Raw genomic sequence first — 7,417 nt, forward strand, 5'->3', positions numbered from 1 at the left:
CCAGGGCGGTTGTGAATCCCTGGTCCTCCTGCCTCCACCTGCAAATGGCGGGATTACAGGCTTGCCTGCTGAAGAGAGAACCTAGGGCTTTGTGTACGCCAAGCCTGCCCTCTACGAATGAGTCACATAGCCTTCAATTTTTTTTTGTTTTGTTTTGTTTGTTTGTTTTCTGAGACAGGGTTTCTCTGTGTAGCCTTGGCTGTCCTGGACTTGCTTTGTAGACCAGGCTGGCCTCAAACTCACAGAGATCCGCCTGCCTCTGCCTCCCGAGTGCTGGGATTAAAGGTGTGCACCACCACGTCCGGCTGTCTTTTTTTTTTTTTTTAATGACCAAGATATCCCCAGGGTTCTGCGCAACCCCCTTCTTCCTGTCTGGGCTTTTAACGAAGAGCCTCAGTCATAGCCCTGTGCTGCCCCACCGCCAGGGGCCTCAACAAGGGCCACGTGGTGACGAAGAACATCGGGTGCCACAGACTCCTGACTAAGCACAGCAAGTTCACGTGAGACATGAACCGGGAGGTGCATAGCGCCGTGGAGCTGCTCAAGGTGTCCAAGGACAAGCGCATGCTCACCTTCATAAAGGAGAGGATGGGCACACACATCCACGCCAAGAGTAAGCAGGAGGAACTGAGCCATGTACTGGCAGCCACAAGGAAGGCAGCAGCCAAGAAGCACTGATGCTCCCTCCCCCAATCAATGTTTATGCTGCACCAAAAAAAAAAAAAGCCATATTGATTGCACCGTTTTGGGGTGGGTTCGTGTACATGTTCGTGTACAAGTGGTACATTTGAATTGGTGGATATTTCAACATGTGGAGGTCAAAAGACAACCTTTGGTGTCATTCCTGTGGCACCTTTCACATTTTCTGTTTTAGACATCGTTAGGGTTAGAATTGGCCTGCAGGGGCTGGAGAGATGGCTCGGTGGTTAAGAGCACTGACTGCTTTTCCAGAGGTCATGAGTTCAGTTCCCAGGTGATCTGATACCCTCTTCTGGCCTGCAGGTGTACATGAAAGCAGAGCTCTGTATACATAATAATAAATAAATATATCTTTAGAATTGACCTGCAACCTTGCCAGCTGTGGCTAAGACCTTGCCTGGCTCTCCTGACGTTTCTCGACCTACAGCAGCTGTTTTCAACCCGTGGGTCACAACCCAGTCCCATGACTCTTTCACAGGAGCTGAATAGCAGATGTCCTGTATTGCAGGATATTTGGTCACATTGTGAATTGGCAAAACCAGTTTCTTATTGTGATGTGGCTCAGCCCAGGCACACACCTTTAACACAAGAGTTTTCTGTAAGCAAGAGCTAAATATTGCCAACCATAGGTCAAGACCCAGAGCAAACAGCCAGTTTACAGGGAGTGAACATAAAAAATGAAGAAGAAGAAGAAGAAGAAGAAGAAGAAGAAGAAGAAGAAGAAGAAGAAGAAGAAGAAGAAGAAGGAGAGGAGGAGGAGGAGGAGAAGGAGGAGGAGGAGGAGGAGGAAGAGAAGAAGAAGAGAAAAAAGAAGGAGAAGAAGAAGAAGGAGAAGGAGAGGAAAGGAAGGAGGAGGAGGAGAGAAACGTTCCTTAGAAAGGCAGGATATTGAGTTGAAGGGTTTGTTGGTTTTGTTTTTTTTTCCAGAGCTGAGGACCGAACCCAGGGCCTTGTGCTAAATCCTCAGCCCCAGTTGAAGGGGTATTTAAAACAGCATAGAGAGGAAGAAGAGGTTTTTCCCCTTGGGATGTAGCTTGAGTAGGAAGGTCAACTAGATGTTTTCTGTCTCTCTGAGCTGGCAAGTTTTCACCCCCGCATCTAGCTTCTGGGTCTTTGTTATGTTTTGATTTTTGAGACAGGTTTTCTCTGTGTAATAGCCCTGGCTGTCCTGGAACTCTGTTTGTACACTAGGCTAGCCTCAAATTCACCGCAATCCTCCTGCCTCTGCCTCCTAAGTGCTGGGATTAAAAGATGTGCGCCACCATGTCCGCTAGCTTCTGAGTCTATAGTGGTAAAATAAAATGTTTGAGATTTTGCTTTTAAAAAAAAAGTCCTTTTTATCAGATATTTACAATCTGATTCATAACAGTAGCAAAATTACAGTTATGAAGTAGCAGCAGATAACTTTATGGTTGGGGGGGGTCACCACAACATGAGAAACTGTATTAAAGGGTCACAGCATTAGGAAGGTTGAGAACCCCTGATGTATAGTTTAGTTAGAAGTGTATTACTGGGCCAACGAGATATTTCATCAACTAAAGACACCAGCCACCAAGGTTGATGACTGCAATCAGTTCCTGGGACCCACACAGTAGAAGAGAGAACCGATTCCCACCGGCTCTCTGCCCTCCACACACATGTTGTGGTATTCACATACACAAACACACACACACACACACACACACACACACACACACACACATCCTCGTTGATACTTTAGTCTACAAGCTCCATGAAATATTGAGAAAGGAGATATTGAAATCTACTATCATTGTGTATTTGTTCATTTCTCTTTGACGTTTTATTCAGTTTTTTTTCATGCAGTTTGATTCTCTGTAATTAAGCGTAAAGTCACATAGAGTTGTTACAGCAAGTTAACAAAATGATCCTTGAACTGGCTGGTTTTGACACAAGTGAGAGTCATCCGAGGGGAAGGGACCTCAGTTGAGAAAACGCCTCCATGAGATCCAGCTATAAGGCATTTTCTCAATCAGTGACCAGTAAAGGAGAGCCCATCCCACTGTGGGTGGTGCCATCCCAGGGCGGGTGGTCCTGGGATCTATAAGAAATCAAGCTGAGCAAGGCATGGGGAGCAAGCCAGTAAGCAGCACCCTCCATGGCCTCTGCATCAGCTCCTGCCTCTGGCTTCCTGCCCTGCTTGAGTTCCCGTCCTGACTTCCTTGGGTGATGAACAGCAATGTGAAAGTATAAGAGGAATAAACCCTTTCGTCCCCAACGTGCATTTTGGTCCTGGTGGTTTTTGTCAAGGCACTAGACACCCCGACTGAGACAATCCCTCTCAGCGTTCCATAACTGCCTTCTTTTGTCCCTGGTACATGCGAGGGTTAGTCTCCATTGCTAACTTGAGGGAACTTAGGCTCATAATGGAATCACACCAGCAGGTGCGTCCATAAAGGGTATTTCTAGTTAGGTTTGGTGAGGCAAAACAACTCTCCCTGAATACTGAGAAGAAAGTAACCCGAGAACCATCTCTCTCTGCTTCTTGATTAAGGACATTATAGGCCTCCATGTCTCCCCTACCGTGGTGGACTCTACCCTCAAACTGTGGACAAAGAGCCTTTCTTTCTTTCTTTCTTTCCTTCTTTCTTTCTTTCTTTCTTTCTTTCTTTCTTTCTTTCTTTCTTTCTTTCAGTTGTTTTGTCACAGAAAAATAGAGTAACTAATCCAATGGTGTTCTTGGCTCCTAAATCTACTTCCTTTGGATTTGTTTTAGCACACTGTACCTTCTGAGTTCGTTTTGAGTTTTTGTCTGTGTGTTTATACTGTTAGAGTTAGAGTATATTACTTAAAACACTATGTATTTGTGTCTCTGTTGTTTTGTTTTGTTTGGGTTGGGGGGTATCTGTTTGTTTGTTTGTTTGGTCCTGTGTGTATGGATATATTTGCTGGCATATATGCCTGTGCACCACATGCAATGCCCAGAGAGGCCAGAAGAGGGCACTAAATCTCCTGGATTTGGAGTTACAAACTATTGTGTGACACCATGTGGGTGTTGGGAGTTGAACCCAGGTCCTGTGGCAGAGCAGCCAGCGTTTTTCATGGCAGAGCCACCTGTCGAGTACCATGAGTCTTCTGTTTTATCTAACCTGACAACCTCTGCCCTTTTGTCAGAACGTTTAGGTTATTTACATGTAGTGTGATTATTTAATATACTTAAGTTGGATCTACCGTTGTGCTGTGTTTTGTTTCATCTATTTATGTTGTTCTCTTTGCCTTCTTTTTCTGCCTCCTCCTTTTAAAATAGTTTTTATTTATTTATTTTTGGTTTTTTGAGACAGGGTTTCTGTGTAGCCTTGGCTGTCCGGGACTCACTTTGTAGACCAGGCTGGCCTCAAACTCACAGAGATCCGCCTGCCTCTGGCTCCGGAGTGCTGGGATTAAAGGCTCTGCCTTTTTTTTTTTTTTTAAGATTTATTATTTATTTACTATCATGTACACAGTGATCTGCCTGCACGTACACCTGCAGGCCAGAAGAGGGCATCAGATCACATTATAGATGGTTGTTGGTCACCATGTGGTTGCTGGGAATTTAACTCAGGACGTCTGGAAGAGCAGTCAGTGCCCTTAACCTCTGAGCCATCTCTTGAGGCCCAGCTCTGGCTTCTTTTGAATAAATCAGGTATCTATTGTAATTCCAACCCTACACTAGACAGCTGTGGATAGCATAACTATATTGCAGTGACTGAAAATCAACTACCTAGATATATCCTACTAAAGCCATACTGCACGTGGTCTCTGCACTGCTCCTCTCTAGCCACATCACAAGAGCCCACAGCTATTTCGACACCGCCTAGCATCAGTGGAAATTCTATGAGGGGGAAGTCAAAATAAAGAGACAGCAGCCTTAACGGACTGTGGTTACAAACAGCTCCCATTTCCAAGCCTTGCGCAATGACATGATCACGTGCCCACCACACTACCTTATATGGGTTTGTTGACCCATCTGCCTTCCTGCACTCTGGATTATAAACAGTTGGGAAGACCTAACTTGTCTCTGCCCTGGCATCTGACTCCATGCCAGCCCCCAAATATGCGCTTACCGGAGTGACTCCTGTGAGCAAATGAGCTGAGCCCTAGGCTAGAAGCCGGCGATGTGAGTTTGAGGTTGCTGGGAATTGAACCCGGGACCTCTGAAGAACAGACAGTGCTCTTCACTGCTGAGCCATCTCTCCAACCCTGGGACTTGTACTTGAATCCAGCCACTAATGAGTGGGCGCTGCCACCTGGAGCATGCCACTTTATTTCTTTGATCTTCAGTTTCTTTGTATTTATTATTTATTTATTTATTTATTTATTTATTTATTTATTTATTTATTTTGGGTTTTTTTTCAAGACATAATTTCTTTGTGTATAGCCCTGGTTATCCTAGAATTCTCTCCATAGACCAGGCTGGCCTCAAACTCACAGAGATCCCCCTACCTCTGCCTCCCAAGCACTGTGATTAAAGGCATGCACCACCACACTGGCTTCGTTGTTGTTGTTGTTGTTTTAAATAAAATCTCTTTCTAAAACATAAGTGTTTAAGATTAAACAAATATTTTTTAAAGATTTATTTATTATTATTAATACAGTGCTCTGCCTGCATGTACACCCGCAGGCCAGAAGAGGGCATCAGATCACACTATAGATGGTTAAGACCGCTGAAGGAGCAGTCAGTGCCCTTAACCTCTGAGCCATCTCTCCAACCCCTAAACAAACATTTTTAAATTATGTGTCTATGGTGGGGAGAAGGGGGTATGGGACAGGTGCCCATGGAGACCAGAGGAGGGCATCAAATCCCCTGGAATGGGGATTAGAGACAGCTCTTTTTTCTTTTTTGTTTTGTTTTGGTTTTTGTTTTTTGAGACAGGGTTTCTCTGTGTAGCCTTGGCTGTCCTGGACTCGCTTTGTAGGCCAAAGTAGCCTCGAACTCACAGAGCTATGTCTGCCTCTGCCTCCCCAAGTGCTGGGATTACAGGCGTGCACCGCTCCGCCCGCCTAGGGAATTAAAGGCTGGGTGCTGGAAATTGAAGTTGGGTCCTCTGCAAACAATTTTCACTCTTAAATACTAGCCATCTCTCCAACTCCAAGATTAAACAACAAATTTTTCATTGATTTTTTTTAACCTAAATATATAGAGAGAAAATTAAATAGCACTTACAATTTGTGGTGAAAAAGTCAGCCTCTGCTCCCACTAATTCTACGACACGGCCACTGCCCAGCTGTTTCTTTTTGCTGTCACTGGGGAGGAGCTGGTGTAAGAGAAAAACTGGGGATTGGACGTAGGGTCCGACACAGACAGACAAACGGGAGCGACCACAAGGGCCCGTGGTCGCCTTCCACCACGTAGCCTCTGAAGCTTGTAGTCAAGAAGTCAGACTTCCTGGCCAACACCTTTAACCACCTTGAAGGAAAGAGAAACCTGTTTTTTAGGATTCCAAGTGTGGGATTAGAACGGTCTCGTGAGAGAACAGGTGAGGTTAATCCACTAGAAGACCAACCACCTTGTGCAGGAGCTTGATTGATGCCAGCTGAGAAGATCCCATGACCACACTCTGGGAGCAGATATATAAATGAGCCCAGAACTGGAGGCTGGGCTTTTTGGAGACTTGGGCTCAAGGGAAGGTTTCTGGGCTCCATCTCCTGCTGAGGTCTGAGTTCTGGTTACTCCAGGTTCCAGCAGAAGAAATCCTGCTGCTCACTCCAGGAGAATCGTTCCTTGGAACTGATAGCCTTATGGTTTTGTTATTGTGTCCATTAATCCTCATTTCCTATTGTTTTGGTTAGTCGGGTTATAAGTGATGTATGCTCGGTCACTAAGTTGTTAATAAAATATATCGGTTAAGAAAATTGAGCATACACCACCTCGTCATCTTTTTAAAATAGAAAAAGAGGTGCTGGAGAGGTGACTCTGTGGTCACGAGCTGTTACTGCTTTTCCAGAGACCTGAGTTCAGTTCCCAACGCCCACACCAGGGGCCTCACACCTGCCTGTAAGCCCAGTTCCCGGTGATCTGTTGCCCTCTACGGTGTCTAAAGGAACCACACTCATAATCACAAACCCACACCCAAATATACATACATACACATAACTTTTCTTTTTCTTTTAGGAGCTAGAGAGTGGCTCAGTGGTGAAGACCACATATTGCTCTTTCCAGAGGACCTGAGTTCAATTCCCAGCACCAGCATCAGGTGGCTTACAACCACCTGTGACTTCAGTTCCCCTGGGGCTCCAGCAGTCACGTGCACACACCCACAGACAGACACATGTACATACACATAACTTAAAATAATAAAGCTAAATTAAAAAAAAAGATTAGCGTTAACTATTTAGAAGGGCGGGTGGCTTAGTGGGAGAAATTCTTTTTTTTTTTTTTTTTTTTTTTTTGGTTTTTCGAGACAGGGTTTCTCTGTGGAGCCTTGGCCATCCTGGACTCACTTTGTAGACCAGGCTGTCCTCGAACTCACAACTCACAGCGATCCGCCTGCCTCTGCCTCCCGAGTGCTGGGATTAAAGGCGTGCGCCACCACGCCCGGCAGTGGGAGAAATTCTTGCTGTGCACGTGTGAAGACTAGAATTGTAAATGCCATGTAAATGCCAGCCAGGTGAGCATAGTAGTCCACCAGTAATCCCAACCCTGTGGACAAGATGGCGAGTTAAACCAGCTAAATTGTTGGGCTAGGGGTTCAACTGAGAGACCCTGCCTCAGTATATATAA

The sequence above is a fragment of the Acomys minous genome, assembly GCF_964271855.1.
Source record: "Acomys minous genome assembly, chromosome: 6".
Classification (NCBI taxonomy): domain Eukaryota; kingdom Metazoa; phylum Chordata; class Mammalia; order Rodentia; family Muridae; genus Acomys; species Acomys minous.